This window comes from Nicotiana tabacum, chromosome 21, assembly GCF_000715075.1.
Source record: "Nicotiana tabacum cultivar K326 chromosome 21, ASM71507v2, whole genome shotgun sequence".
In the NCBI taxonomy this organism is placed as follows: domain Eukaryota; kingdom Viridiplantae; phylum Streptophyta; class Magnoliopsida; order Solanales; family Solanaceae; genus Nicotiana; species Nicotiana tabacum.
Window position 1 is genome coordinate 42,602,434 of NC_134100.1, and position 16,486 is coordinate 42,618,919.

The following is a 16,486-nucleotide window of genomic DNA, read 5'->3' on the forward strand; positions in this document are numbered from 1 at the left end:
CTGAGGTACCTGTTGCTGCACCACCTCCAGGAGACTCTAGCCCAGTTTCTGAGCATTTCAGCACCTTAGCTCAGGCTGGATTGATTCCACTTGCTCCTATCACAACTCGGGCCGGGGGAGGGGCACAGACTCCCGCAGCCCGTACCCCTGAGCAGCGGGTCCAGGTCGACCAGGTTTTGGAGATTTTTCCGATGCAGCCAGTAGCTGCAACTTAGCCCGAGGTTATGGTAGCAGTTTCTGAGGCAGAGCAGCTCAGACTTGAAAGGTACAAGAAGTACCACCCACCTACATTCAGCGGATTGGCTACAGATAATGCTCAAGATTTTCTGGAGGAGTGTCATTGTATTCTCCGTACTATGGGTATAGCGGAGATGAGTGAGGTTTCTTTTACCACCTTCCAGCTTTGAGGAGCAGCCTATTAGTGGTGGCATGCTTATAAGTTGAGTAGTCCAGATGAGGCAACTTCACTTACTTGGACTCAGTTCTCAGACATGTTTTTGAGAGAGTATGTCCCTCAAAGCCTCAGAGACTCATGACGCGCGGAGTTTGAGCAGCTGCGCCAGGGTGCTATGACTGTATCAGAGTATGCAGTCTGTTTTAGTGATTTGGCCCGACATGCACCGACCTTGGTTGCCACAGTTCTAGAGAGGGTTCGTCGGTTTATTGAGGGACTCCACCCCAGTATCAGGATTATAATTGTCACAGAGCTGGAGATGGATATTTCTTAGCAGCAGGTTGTGAGTATTGCTAGGAGATTGGAGGGCATGCTCAATCGGGATAGAGAGGAGAGGGAGGCCAAGAGGTCTCGAGAGTTTGGCACTTATAGTGGTACTCGTGCCCCAGCTGCAGTTCGCCATGGTATGGGTTATGTGAGTTGCCCCGTTCATTCATCTCTCCAGCCGCCAGTGATATTTCGGCCCCTTCTAGGCCCTAGGAGCCTTATTATGCACCGCCAGTGTCTAATGTGCTACAAGGGGTGCTTTTAGCGGTCAGTACAGCAGACTTGGCCCGAGCCAGTCACAATAGCCACGCTCTCCGAGAGCTTATTTTGAGTGTGGCGACACCCGCCGTATGGCGAGGGATTGTGTCATGCCCCAAAATCGGGGAGCGCGACTGGCGCTCAACCGAAAGAACCCGACCGACCAAGCCTGTTAGATTTCCTTCTACCCAAACTCATCTATGAATAAAGAGGAGATGTACTCCATTAATCAAACACTGAAAAGATTTTATTAACAACTTACTTTTCATTCTCATTAGTAGCTTCATTCATAATTTTCAAAATATTACGAGTTTATAGAATTAATGAAAAAACATGATTTCCAAATACCAACATTTCTAGTTCAATTTCCAACATCAACCACAAACCACAACCTGTCTACGGAGCCTCTAAGTACAATAGAAGAGTAATATGGAAATGCTGACAATAAGGCCCCTGCTATACCTCAAAATACAGTACATGAAAAACAAAAGATACATGACCACGAAATGAAGTGGGGCTCACCAAATCAGTTGAAAAGAGTGTATTGCTATCACTGATCAATGCCGCCTGCTGTAGAACCACCTGCATCCATTAAAGATGCAGTGCCCCCGGCAAAAGGAACGTTAGTACTGTCGAATAGCACCAGTATGTATAGCTAAAAGTCCTCTTTCAAAATAGAATGCCCATATAAGAAAGGGCAACACATAGAAACAACAAGTCACAATCAATAATATCCAAATCTCCAATTAAAACATAATAATTTTCAAAATACGAACCTCATATACAATTTTGGTTGGGAGATCATTAGCACCGATATACCACCGTCTTTGTTAGCACGGAGTCCGATTACGCCCGATCGGCTAGGCTATCTCCCCACGAACAATGTGGTTTGACATGTGATGCGAAAGAAAGTTGTTACCAAGATTAGTACTACCATGTGCGCAACATGGTGTCCGATCTCCACCCAATCAACTAGGCTGCCTCCCCACATATGCCATGTGGGTTGACTTTTTCAATCCATAATTGTTATCAGTTTCATCCCAATTAAGGGGAATGATATCAGAATTTCTCCAATATTTTAATTTCATCCCAATTAAGGGGAATAATCACAATCCACTCCTACACCGCACATGTAGTTTCAGGTGTGGGCCTTATGACCCACCCTTCCTTAGTTTTGCTAATGATGCTCCCAAAAATATTTTTGATTTGATTTGCACATAGAGATAACATAAATATAATTGTACTCACCTCAACATCTTTCACATTGTATAAATTCTCATTATTATTTCCAGTCATTCACAACGATAATATTTCCTTGGCTGATTTGGCCATTCACAAAATTCTTTATTCCCGGCACGATAGCGGTATTTGATATTCCACTCTTTCACCTCTTTTAATTTCAAAGATCACCATCAAATACCAGCATATAGAATATTTCAGAAATCATATACTTCAAATCCATTTTTAATGGGAACTTTAAACACAAATAGTTTCTTCCCAAAGAATGGGGCATACCAACCAGCAATAGAACCACTCATAAAAATAAAAAATAATCAATACACCATCTATTCTTGCAATACTCTTTCCCAGAAATTACAATGTATAATTTCAACACATGAGTATGTAAGAACTCGAATCACACTGGATATATTTATAAAGCAAAGCATTAGTTAAAGCAGTCACTTATGGGCATGAATTGAGTACAAAGGCTCTTAGGCAATTTTATTTTCGAAGTCATTTTAAACAATTGAGTCGAGGCTCATTTCATATTCTTTATCTCACCCTCTCAAATCATTTGCACTACTAGCTACAATCATAACTTAAATTCTTGGCACGTTTGCCACGCTCTATAACCCTAATTCACTTATTTCAGTTACAACCATCTTTATAGATTATGAACAATAAGACATTTCCAACCAAGACTTTAGGTACACATATGAGCAATTAAGAGTCTTAAGATCATTGAAATTTTCTCACGTAATTTGGCATCATAACCTTCATTTGGAACACGACTCAAAGACATAGCAATTTAATACACATGTCACTCTTGAACACATTCCCAAAGGATAATATAATGTGATAGGAACATTTGGAACAAGTTTTGATTACACAATTCTCATCACTCTGCTTATTCGGGACAATCGTATTTATTGGGCGCAACTCGGAACATAGAATAAGGAACTTGAGACAAACATACTTGGAACTTACGGGAACATCATGGAATTCAATTCTAAGAGAGAAAGTTTAGCCAACATACCTCGGTTTGAGCTTTCCTTAAATTACTACAACGTTCCGGAAATTCTAGCAATCCCAATCTATTTGAGACATAACAAAATTGAACCATAATTAGGAAGATATTCATGGTCTCAGCTCATTTGAGCATTTTATCAAACACTAGGTGTGCAAATTTAACTACAAGGTTCTTCTACAAGATTTCCTTCACTCCACAACCCAATCTTTACTTATTTAAGCTCAACAATCTTCCCACAAACTTTATTAGTACAAGAATGTATAAATAATACTCTTTCACCCAAGAATCATTCTCCCAATCACCCATCTTTTACCCCAAACTCGAAATTGAAGACTAGGGGTTTGAATCTTACCTCTTAGATAAAGATCTTGTGAGATTTCCTTGTTGGATTTCAAAGCTTGGACAAGATCTTGATAAACAAAACACTTCATCTACTTTCTCTCTCTAGAACACTCTCACTTCTCTCTAAACAACCTCAGATAATTTTCCCAAAATAAGCCTCAAAGGCTATTTATCAAAATGGGGTCGAGTTATGAAAATAGTAAAATTAACCCTCCGAAAGCAGGCCTGCGGTCGCATAATGGACCGCATAATGGGTATGCGGGGTGCAAAATGCACCGCAATATGGATGCCCAGAAATGGGCTTCACTGGACAGGTCTGCAACCATTTTGCAGTCGCATAACTACTTCTGCGATCGCATAATGGTTCTGCGATCGCAGAATTGGTCACAGAATCGCATTTTTCCAGCCTTTGGTAATTTGGTAATAACTTCTTGTGGGAATGTCCAAATGACGAATGGTTTGAAGTGTTAGAAATTAGACTCGAAGATATTTCATTTGATAGGTAGATCATCACATAAATATATATATATATATATATATATATATATATATATATATATATATATATATATATATATATATATATATATATATATATATATATATATATATATTATCGTTCAAAGTTGGGTCTTGTGCGTACCCATTTGAAACTTTAGTATATCATGAAATTTCCAACTTGACTTGGACTTAGGGCTCTTCTTAGACCATAAACCATTCTTAATGCACTTCATACATATATTATCATGAACAATTGATATCATTCATATAATAGTCCTTGTCTACACACAAAATAATATAAGTAGTGCACATCAACTTTTTTAATAGCGCTTAATTACTTCAAAATTTTCCGGGGTGTTACATTCTCCCCCACTTAAGAACATTCGTCCTTGAATGTTTCACAAGTCACTTCTAATAATAGAATTACCATCCTTTTACCTCCAGCCATTATACATAGGCTCTTATGACTATATGGCTCTTATACTTCCTTTCCAAAATCTCAACTTACTTATGGCTCTTAAAATTTTTCTATCTTTACAAACTCTTAAAACTTTCGGTAGAGTTTCCCCTGTAACTGGGCCTATCCACCTGTCAGATATTCACCAAAATCAATCTATCAAGACATACACGACTTGACAAAGCATCACCATGTATATCAACATCACAAATCTCATCATTACAGGCATTATATTATCAAGAGTGATATCTGGACATGAGCTGAACATATTTAAATCATAACAAATAGAAAGTACCTTTCAAATCACAATCGTGTGACTATACACTCAAGTGAGAACATTTTATTTCTTTAACACTTTTGGCCCTCAAGGTGGCCTCCTTAACTTATCGAATTCGCCATAACACATTAACAGAGGGAATTTCAACTCCCGGACTTTTCTAACAAGGATAGCAAATAGTTGCTCCTCATAATCCAATTACCCATTAACTTCACCTTCTTAGATATAGACACATGAAACACCAGGTATATGGAGAACAATAAAAGGAAAACATCATACTCATAGTTTGGCCTATTTCCTTCGAGATTTCATAAGGGCTAATGTGACTACATATACTTTACCTTTATTAACAATTCACATAGCATCCTCATGGAGAAAATATTGAGAATAACCCGTTCACTTTATTCAACTCTAAATCTCTATGCCGAACACCCAAACTAAACCTTTGGCGACCTCCAACAATTAGTCTAAGATGTGCTAGCTTGAATATGACCAAACAATTTCCTATCCAATATATTTGATCACGGGATGACGCTTCTTCTTTGACATGTGACATATGGGAGGCATAATTGGAAGGATAAAGACATTAGCGTCAGTTATTCTTGGAAGACCATGAGTCATGAAAAGGACAACAACAATTATTTCATTCCATATGTGTCTTGTTCGGCAATAGTAAGCCTCAAAGTGAAATGGCCAAGTACATGACACCAGTCGTCTCCTGGAGTGTAGGGAAAATCAGTTCAACTCGAAATGAGTATATTTTGGCACCCCGAATATGATATGGGTTTCAAAATGCATGAAATTGCATTACGGTCTTAATATCAACTGACACAAGGAATCTATGTCACAAGCCCATAGGGATGAAAAAGAAGTTGAACACTTGTGAGATTATTATCATTCTCATAACTTAACCTTTGCCAATAGTTGGTCCTATATGAGAGGACTGGAGATACGATGAATTTGTCTTTCAATTCAATATGCTCATCATAAGGTTACTTAACTTTCAACCTCACACAAGTGAAATCATGTAGCTAGGACATCTTAATGTTGGGATGAAGTCATGTATTGGTTAGAGAGAATGAACACTTTGCTGTGAGTTGGACATGTTTTTGCCATAACAACTCTCAAGCTGCAATACTAGACCACTTCATGGCAACTACAATGCTAGGAACAATGTGAGTTACTCACTAAGGCATGATCTAGGTGGACATGAAAGTCATACTGAGATGGGCGAACAAAAAGATCTTCATGTGACAAATTCACGAAAACCTCAAATTCCCGAGAAACATTATACAAACAAGTGACCATTTCAATTGACATATACACATATAATAGGTGCTGAGATATGCCCTCATGTTACTAGATAGTGAAAATGATTCATGATACTATTCATAAAGGAGTAAAGTGACTGTTCCAACCATAGGAGCCACATAGACAGAAGAGAAAGAATTCCTCGAGAATGATCTCAACACTATGTTGTCTTATATTGGATTTGATACCATATAGGTAAACTTTATAACTGTGCATGCATAAGCACAAGTGAGAAGATGTTATCTATTTGAATCAAAATGTTCTGTAAGCAATTCATCAGGTATAGTCCCTTGTTGAGAATTTAGGGAAGCATGTGGGAAGTATTAATCCTAGAGTTATAACTCAATTTCAAGGAAATAATTATAGAGCTCAATTCCACAGGAGGTTGTAAATAAGAGAATTTGTGATAGAGTGGCTTCACGAATAATGCGTCTCGTTAAGAAAGTATGCAATGTTTTGTGATTCAACATTTTGGTTAAGACCATATTTATGTAGGCCTCTTCAATATGGATGTACATATACAACAAGAAAAATAATGCGGTGTTCATAATGATGTACTAAGGAGTGACTTACTTGATGACTTTAGATTGACAGGGCAGTACCTTAATTGATGCCCCTTTACTCCACATCCAAAACATACATTAGTACCATAGTGACATACCCCCGAATGACATCTCATACACTTCACACAACGAGGATGGGGTCCGCTGAACTGACTCGCCCCACTTACCTGACATTTACCCTTTTGCATACATCATAAGCATTCCCCTTAGTCTTCCTCCAAGCCTTCATGGCAGGAGTAACAATCTCTGCAACAGCTCGTTGTATGGACTTTTGGAATTGCCCAAATCTACTACCCCTAACACGCTTCTGAGCATACTCACAACATGACGCAAAATGTTTTCGCCCACATATCGGGCTGGCCTGGATGGGTGTATCCAACCTAAGGGTATTTATTCTTCTTGTGCCCCCTCTTTACACAACCATAACATGTTTCAAGAATCATCTAACATAAACCAGAGTGGCTATTATTTCATATCAAATATTCTGGCTTATTGGTACAAACAACCCTATTTCATTTCTTACGTTCTCTCACCACATGCTCTAGTGGCATGGTAACATTAATAGGAATAGGGACATTTTCCCTAGCAACTGGTTATTTCATTTCCTTCTCTCTGCCTCGAACCCGTAGGTTACACATATGAAAAATGAGACATGACGAGGAAATTAGCTTCCTATCTTGAGTTCTATCGCACGATCTGGAGTATCAAAGAAGTGTGAATTTCCTAAATGTCCAAGTAACCTCCCCATTATAGATGTGGTCTACAACACACCGATAAGAAGACTCTACTAGACACGGCTCCGAGACATCCTAGGACACTTTAAAACCTTAGGCTCTGATACTAAGTTTATCACGCCCCAAACTCGGGGAGCGCTACCGGCGCTCAACCGAGAGAACTCGGCCGAGCAAGCCTGTTAGATTTCCTACTACCCAAACTCATCCATGAATAAGGAGGAGATGTACTCCATTAATCAAACACTGAAAAGATTTTATTAACAACTTCTTTTTCATTTTCATTAGCAGCTTCATTCATAATTTTCAAAATATTACGAGTTTATAGAATTAATGAAAAAACATGATTTCCAAATACCAACATTTCTAGTTCAATTCCCAACATCAACCACAACCCACAACCTATCTACGGAGCCTCTAAGTATAATAGAAGAGTAATATGAAAATTGTTACACCCTATATTTTCGTATGTAAAAATGCGTCGTAAGCAAACTAATGTAGGACAAAAAAATGAAGTGAGGCTGACCAAATCAGCTGAAAAGAGTGTACTACTATCATTGATCAACGCCGCCTGCTGTAGAACCACCTGCATCCATTAAAGATGCAGCACCCCCGGCAAAATGGATGTTAGTATTGTCGAATAGCACTAGTATGCATAGCTAAAAGTCCTCTTTCAAAATAGAATGCCCATATAAGAAAAGGCAACACATAGAAATAGCAAGTCACAATCAACAATATCCAAATGTCCAGTTAAAACATAATAATTTTCAAAATACGAACTTCATATACAGTTTTGGTTGGGAGATCATTAGCACCGATATACCACCATCTTTGTTAGCACGGAGTCCGATCACGCCGGATCGGCTAGGCCATCTCCCCACGAACAATGTGGTTTGACATATGATGCGAAAGAAAGTTGTTACCAAGAGTAGTACCACCATGTGCGCAACATGGCATCCGATCTCCACCCGATCAGCTAGGCTGCCTCCCCACATATGCCGTGTGGGTTGACTTTTCCAATCCACAATTATTATCAGTTTCATCCCAATTAAGGGGAATAATATCACAATTTGTCCAATATTTTAATTTCATCCCAAATAAGGGGAATAATTACAATCTACCCCTACACCGGCACGTGTAGTTTCAGGTGTGGGCCTTATGACCCACCCTTCCTCGGTTTTGCTAATGATGCTCCCAAAAATATTTTTTATTTGATTTGCACACAGAGATAATATAAATACAATTGTACTCACCTCAACATCTTTCACATTGTATAAATTCTCATTAGTATTTCCAGTCATTCACAACGACACTATTTCCTTGGCTCATTTGGCCATTCACAAGATTCTTAATTCCTGGTACGATGGCGGTATTTGATATTCTACACTTTCACCTCTTTCAATTTCAAAGATCACCATCAAATACCAACATATAGAATATTTCAGAAATCATATACTTCAAATCCATTTTTAATGGGAACTTTAAACACGAATGGTTTCTTCCCAAAGAATGGGGCATACCAACCAGCAATAGAAACACTCATAAAAATAAAAAACAATCAATACACCATTTATTCTTTCAACACTCTTCCCCAGAAATGACAATGTACAATTTCAACACACGAGTGTGTAAGAACTCGAATCACACTGGATATATTTATAAAGCAAAGCATTAGTTAAAGCAGCCACTTATGGGCATGAATTGAGTACAAAAGCTCTTAGGCAATTTTATTTTCGAAGTCATTTTAGGCAATTGAGTCGAGGCTCATTTCATATTCTGTATCGCATCCTCTCAAATCATTTGCGCTACTAGCCACAATCATAACTTAAATTCTTGGCACGTTGGCCACACTCTATAACCCCAATTTACTTATTTCAGTTCCAACCATCTTTATAGATTATCAACAATAAGACATTTCCAACCAAGACTTTAGGTACACATATAAGCAATTAAGAGTCTTAAGATCATTGAGATTTTCTCACACAATTTGGCATCATAACCTTCATTTGGAACATGACTCAAAGACATAGCATTTTAATACACATGTCATTCTTGAACACATTCCCAAAGGATAACATAATGTGATAGGAACATTCGGAACAAGTTTTGATTACACAATTCTCATCACTCTGCTTATTCGGTACAATCGTATTTATTGGGCACAAATCGGAACATAGAATAAGGAACTTGAGACAACCATACTTGAAACTTACGGGAACATCATGGAATTCAATTCTAAGAGAGAATTTTAGCCAACATACCTCGCTTTGAGCTTTCCTTAAATTACTACAACATTTCAAAAATTCTAGCAATCCCAATCTATTTTGAGACATAACAAAATTGAACCATAATTAGGAAGATATTCATAGTCTCAGCTCATTTGAGTATTTTATCAAACACTAGGTGTGCAAATTTAACTATAAGGTTCTTCTACAAGAATTCCTTTACTCCACAACCCAATCTTTACTTATTTGAGCTCAACAGTCTTTCCACAAACCTTACTCGTACAAGCATGTATACATAATACTCTTACACCCAAGAATTATTCTCCCAATCACCCATCTTTTACCCCAAACTCGAAATTGAAGACTAGGGGTTTGAATATTACCTCTTAGATGAAGAACTTGTGAGATTTTCTTGTTGGATTTCAAAGCTTGGGCAAGATCTTGATGAACAAAACACTTCATCTACTTTCTCTCTCTAGAACACTCTCACTTCTCTCTAAAAAACATCAGATAATTGCCCCAAAATAAGCCCCAAAGGCTACTTATCTAAATGGGGTCGGGTTATGAAAATAGAAAAATTATGGGTATGTCGGGGCCCTGTTCCGGCAATGTTGCAGCACTTATGTTCCTTTAGAGGCTCATAGACAGGTGTCGACTCATGTATAGTTTGGATTTCCTTGTCTGCTGATTTTTGTTGTATAGTCTCTCATGGCAGCTTGTCAGCTCGTACTTTATACATAGCTTCATGACAGCCTTGTCGGCCCATGTTATATATGTTCATCCCATTATCTGTCATTGTTGGTTGTTTATGATTCATGTCTATCATTTATATTGATCTCATCGGCCCTTATAAATAACAAGAAAGGTTAGATAAAATGTGCGTTGGTGCTCGGCTGGTATGGCCCGGGTGCCAGTCATGGCCCTCCCGTTTGAGTCGTGACAAACTTGGTATCAGAGCAAGTCTGTCCTAGGGATTGTCTATGAGCCATGTCTAGTAGAGTCTTGATTATGGATGTGTAGCGTGCCACATTTATAATTAGGAGGCTACATGACATTTAGGGTTGTTACCTTCTTCCTGAATCTAGATCGTGCGTAGAGTTGAGTCGTAAGTGTTCGTCTCTAATATTCATCTTGTTTTCTTTAAGCGATGCCTTCGACTAGGAAGGAAGCGATTAGTAGACGGCTTGATACAACTATGGGAGAGGGTACTAGTCAGGTGCCTCAAGCCAGAGCAGGCCAAAGTGAGGCTCAGAGTGAGATGTCGTCTCATAACTCATCTACTCCGTCTCATCCAGAGGATATTAGGAGGCACCCATCACCTCCAGTTCCACCGTCTGGCACTACATACCAGGATATGTAGAGTGCGGTGCAGTTGTTGACTAGCTTGGTAGCTGCTCAGGCTTAGATACAGAATACCAGTGCTGCTGATAAACCAGTTAGTGTGAGAGTTCGTGATTTTATTAATCTAGACCCTCCAGTGTTTACCGGATCAGACCCCAAGGAGGACCCGCAGACTTTTATTGATTAGGTTCATCGTACACTGCGGGTTATACATTCTAGTGATACGGAGGCAGTAGAGTTGGCTTCTTATCGGTTACGGGATTTAGCGGTTTTCTGGTATGATAGTTGGGAGAGATCCAGGGGTCCGAACGCTCCTCCAGCTGTGTGGAAGGAATTTTCTGAGGCATTTCTTCATCACTACTTGCCAGTTGAGATATGACGAGCTAGAGATGATAAGTTCTTGAACCTTCGACCGGGTAATATGAGTGTGCGAGAGTATAGTATGCAGTTTGATTCTTTAGCAAGGTATGCTCCCCATATGGTGGCCGAGATGAGCGATAGGGTGCACCTGTTCGTGAACGTGTTGGGACCACATCTGATAAATGAGTGCACGACAACCTCCTTGGTAGAGGGCATGCATATTTCCTATATTCAGGCTTATGCCCATATATTAGAGGATTGTAAGCACTAGCAAAGGGCAGATAGGGAGCAGGATAGGGGCCAGCATAAGAGGGCGAGGTTTGCAGGGTATTCTGATGACTTCAGAGGTAGTATCAGGACCCAGTCTTCGAGGAGTTTGGAGCCACCTGTAGCTAGTGCTCCTCCACAATTTCACAGGCCTCGGTATGATCGAATTACCTATTATGGTTCAGGTCAGAGTTCGCGGGCATCAGGCTCACAATATCATAGGGATACTAGTCAGATTAGACCCCCAACACCTCGTTGTGATCAGTGCGGCAAGGCCCACTTTGGACTGTGTCGTCGAGGTTCTGATGCGTGCTATTCTTGCAGACAGCCTGGCCATATGATGCGGGATTGTCCTAACAGAGGTGGTGGTGGTATGGCTCAGCCGAATGAATCTGTGTCTGGTTCTTCCTCATCAGTTCGACCTCCAGCACGGTATTTTCAGCAGTCGACAAGTCATGGTAGAGGTAGAGGTGCAGTGCCGAGTTCGAGTGGTACTCAAAATTGAACCTATGCTCTAGTAGGTCGATAGGATCTCGAGTCATCTCCGGATGTTGTTACATGTATATGGTCTGTGTTTTCTTATGATGTATATGCGTTGATTGATTCGAGATCTACATTATCATATATTATACCCTTTATGGCTAATAAGTTTGGCATTAAACCTGAATTGATAAGTAAACCACTTGTGGTATCTACTCCGATAGGAGATTTTGTGATTGCTAGAAAGGTATATAGAGGTTGCACGATGATGATTTGTAGTCGTCAAACCCCGACAGATTTATTTGAGTTAGAAATGGTTGATTTTGATATGATAATGGGAATGGACTGGTTGGCCTCATGCTATGCAAATGTTGATTGTCGTATGAAGATGGTTAGGTTTTAGTTTCCCGGTGAACCCATCATCGAATAGAAGGGGAACATTGCTACGCCAAAATATAGGTTTGTTTCCTATCTTAAGGAAGGGAAGATGATCTCAAAAGGTTACATTTATCATCTCGTTAGCGTTAGGGATGCGAAGGCGAAGCCGCTTACTCTATAATCAATCCCCATGGTCAATGAATTTCCAGATGTTTTCCCAGATGAACTCCCAGGCCTTCCTCCTGAAAGGGAGATTGCGTTTAGCATTGACGTGTTGCCTAACACTCAACTGATCTCTATCCCTCCATACAGGATGGCACCGGCAGAGTTGCGAGAGTTAAAGGCGCATTTGAAGGACTTGCTAGATAAGGGCTTCATTAGACCTAGCACTTCACCTTGGGGTGCACCAGTCTTGTTCGTGCGGATGAAAGATGGGTCGTTAAGGATGTGTATCGATTATCGACAGTTGAATAAGTTTACTATAAACAACAAGTATCCACTTCCAAGGGTTGACGACCTGTTTGACCAACTCCAGGGTGTCAAGTATTTCTCCAAGATTGACTTACGTTCAGGGTATCATCAGGTGAGGGTTAAGGAGAAGGATATTCCAAAGACAGCCTTCCGGACAAGATATGGGCATTTTGAGTTCTTGGTGATGTCGTTCGGGCTAACAAATGCCCTAGCAACTTTTATGGATCTCATGAATAGTGTATTCAGGCCCTATCTTGATGTGTTCATGATCGTATTCATTGATGACATTCTGGTGTATTCTCGTTCGGAGGTGGAACATGCGGGCCACTTGCGGATAGTATTACAGACCCTTCAGGATCGTAAGTTATATTCTAAGCTCTCCAATTATGAATTCTGGCTAAACTCAGTAGCATTCCTTGGCCATGTGATATCTGATGAGGGTATTAGTGTCGGCACTCAGAAGTCTGCAGCTTCCTGGGGCTAGCAGGATATTATAGGCGGTTTGTAGAAGGGTTTTCCTCTATATCAGCACCATTGACTAAGTTAACATAGAAAGCAGAAAGCTACCAAGTTCCAGTGTTCTGACGCTTGTGAATGTAGTTTTCAGGAGCTAAAGAATCGATTGACATCCGCGCCAGTGTTCACTCTCCCAGAAGGAACAAAAGGTTATGTGGTATATTGTGATGCCTCAGGTATAGGTTTGGGGTGCGTATTGATGCAACGTGGGAAGGTGATTACTTATGCATCAAGACAATTGAATAAGCATGAAAAGAATTACCCGACTCATGATTTCGAATTGGCTGCAGTAATATATGCTTTGAAGATATGGCGGCACTATTTATACGGCGTCCATGTTGATATCTACACAGATCACAAGAGTTTACAATACATCTTCAAGCAGAAGGAGTTGAATTTGAGGCAGCGTAGGTGGCTTGAATTACTAATAGATTACGATGTCAAGATATTGTATCATTCCGGTAAAGCCAATGTTGTGGCAGACGCTGTCGTAAGTCAATGGGAATCTTAGTACATATTGAGGCAGGTAGACAGGGGTTGACTAAAGAGCTTCATCATCTAGCCAATATGAGAATCAGATTGTTAGAATCTGATGACAGAGGTGTTACTGTACAAAATACATCAGAATGATCTTTGGTAGCCGAAGTAAAAGCACGACAATATGAAGATCCTACCTTAGTATGGTTGAGAGAGAGCATTCAGCAGTGTAAAATTACTGCTTTCGAGATCGGAGGAGATGGGGCACTAAAATACCAGGGCCGATTATGTGTGCCTAATGTAGCAGGGTTGAGAGAGAAGATTATGATTGAGATTCATCAGTCCCGATATTCCATCCATCCTGTCTCGACAAAGATGTATCATGACGTTAAGGAGCAGTATTCGTTGGGATAACATGAAGAAGTCTATTGCAAAATTTGTAGCCCAGTGTCCTAATTATCAACAAGTAAAGATCGAGCATCAGAAACCCGGTGGATTGATTCAGAATATAGAGATTCTGACCTGGAAATGGGAGGTGATTAATATAGACTTTATTATTGGATTACCTCGCTCTTATCATAAGTTTGACTCTATCTGGGTGATAGTTGATCGATTTACAAAATGTGCCCATTTTCTGCCAGTTTAGACAACTTACACGGCTGAAGATTATGTGAAGTTGTATATCAAAGAGATTGTTAGGCTTCATGGTGTGCCGATATCTATTATATCAGACCGAGGAGCTCAATTTACGGCTAACTTTTGGAGGTCTTTTCAGAAGGGTTTAGGCACACAAGTGAATCTCAACACTACATTCCATCCGCAGACTGATGGCCAAGCTGAACTTACGATTCAGATACTTGAAGATATGATACGAGCATGTGTTCTAGATTTCAAGGGGAATTGGGATGACCATCTAGCACTCATAGAATTCGCCTACAATAATAGCTACCATTCTAGTATTAAAATGGTCCCGTACGAGGCACTGTACGGGAGGAGATGTAGATCACCAGTTGGATGGTTCGAAGTCGGTGAGACAGAATTATATGGGCCAGATTTGATTCACCAAGCCATTGAGAAGGTGAAAGTGATACAAGAGCGACTGAGGACGACACAAAGCAGGAAAAAGTCTTATTCCGATGTCCGACGTCATGATCTGGAATTTGAGGTTGGTGATTGAGTTTTCCTGAGGATCTCGCCGATGAAGGGTGTTATGCGTTTGGGAAGAAGGGTAAGCTGAGTCCGCTGTATATTGGGTCGTACAAAATTCTTCGACGAATTGAACAGGTTGCATATGAGTTAGAATTTCCATCCGAATTGGAATTTGTTCACCCGATATTCCATGTATCTATGTTGAGGAAATGTATTGGAGACCCTTCTCGGGTCGTCCCTATCAAAGATGTACAAGTTACAGAGGATCTATCATATGAAGAAGTGCTAGTGGCTATATTAGATCGACAAGTCCGCAAGCTGAGAACAAAGGATGTAGCTTCCGTCAAAGTATTGTGGAGGAACAAGAATACAGAAGAAATGACAAGGGAAGCAGAAGAGGAGATGAAGTCTAAATACCCTTACCTATTCCAGATTGAAGATAACGAGGATGCCAGGGGAACGCAGGACGCATTAGAAGGTGAAACGGCTCTATGAGGTAAGCAATAGCTTGAGAATACTCTTTCTTAATACAAAATGGTGATATGCAGATAATGTACATATCCTTAATGCTTTGTATAGCCTTGTAAGGCCATAGGTTGGGTTTAACTTCTTGCAATTTTGGCTAGTGTCCATTTTATAGGGGAAACTCATCCGAAAATTTCCGTCGGAATCCACAATGAGTTAGACTCCCTATAAACCCTTACATTCGAGAACGAATGTTCCTGGGGGGGGGGAGGGTGTTACAACCCATATTCGCGTACGTTAGATCATGTTGTAAGTTAGTCAACGTAAATTCTAAGAAGAGATTATCTTTGAGATGATAAGGAGTTAATCCTATTGGTTTTAAACGATACAAGGGTGTATAAGAGTAGTTAACAAGTATTAGAAGTTAAAAGAATTAAGGATGTTGTAACCCGTATTTTTGGGTAAAACTAGAGGTGATTAATATTCCCAAGAGGTCATATTTTAAGGTATTTGAATCATATAATATCCGTATCATAAGTCTTGAAGTCAAGCGAGTTATGAAACAAAAGTCGACAAAAGTTGTCGCAACTTACGTTTATAATTTTACTTAAACTTTAGATCAAATGTTACTAAGATTTTCTCCCAATTTAATTGGAATTATGGGGTGATCTACCCACAAAATTAAATATCTATGAGTCTAGTTCCCAACGCATTAAACCGTTCATCGATACGATCTCAGAGTAGAGAGATATTTGCGTTTTCGCGAGACTGCGCCAAGCAGCTCTCTATGGGGCTCACGTAGGCGGTTGAGACCTATGGATATATATAACACGCCTCAACCCCATTTTAAGTATTTCTTTTTCAGTATATTCAGACCTTAGAACCCTAAAAACACTCTTTCAAGGTTCTCTCATGATCCAAGACCAAAACAAAGGGCAAACAACA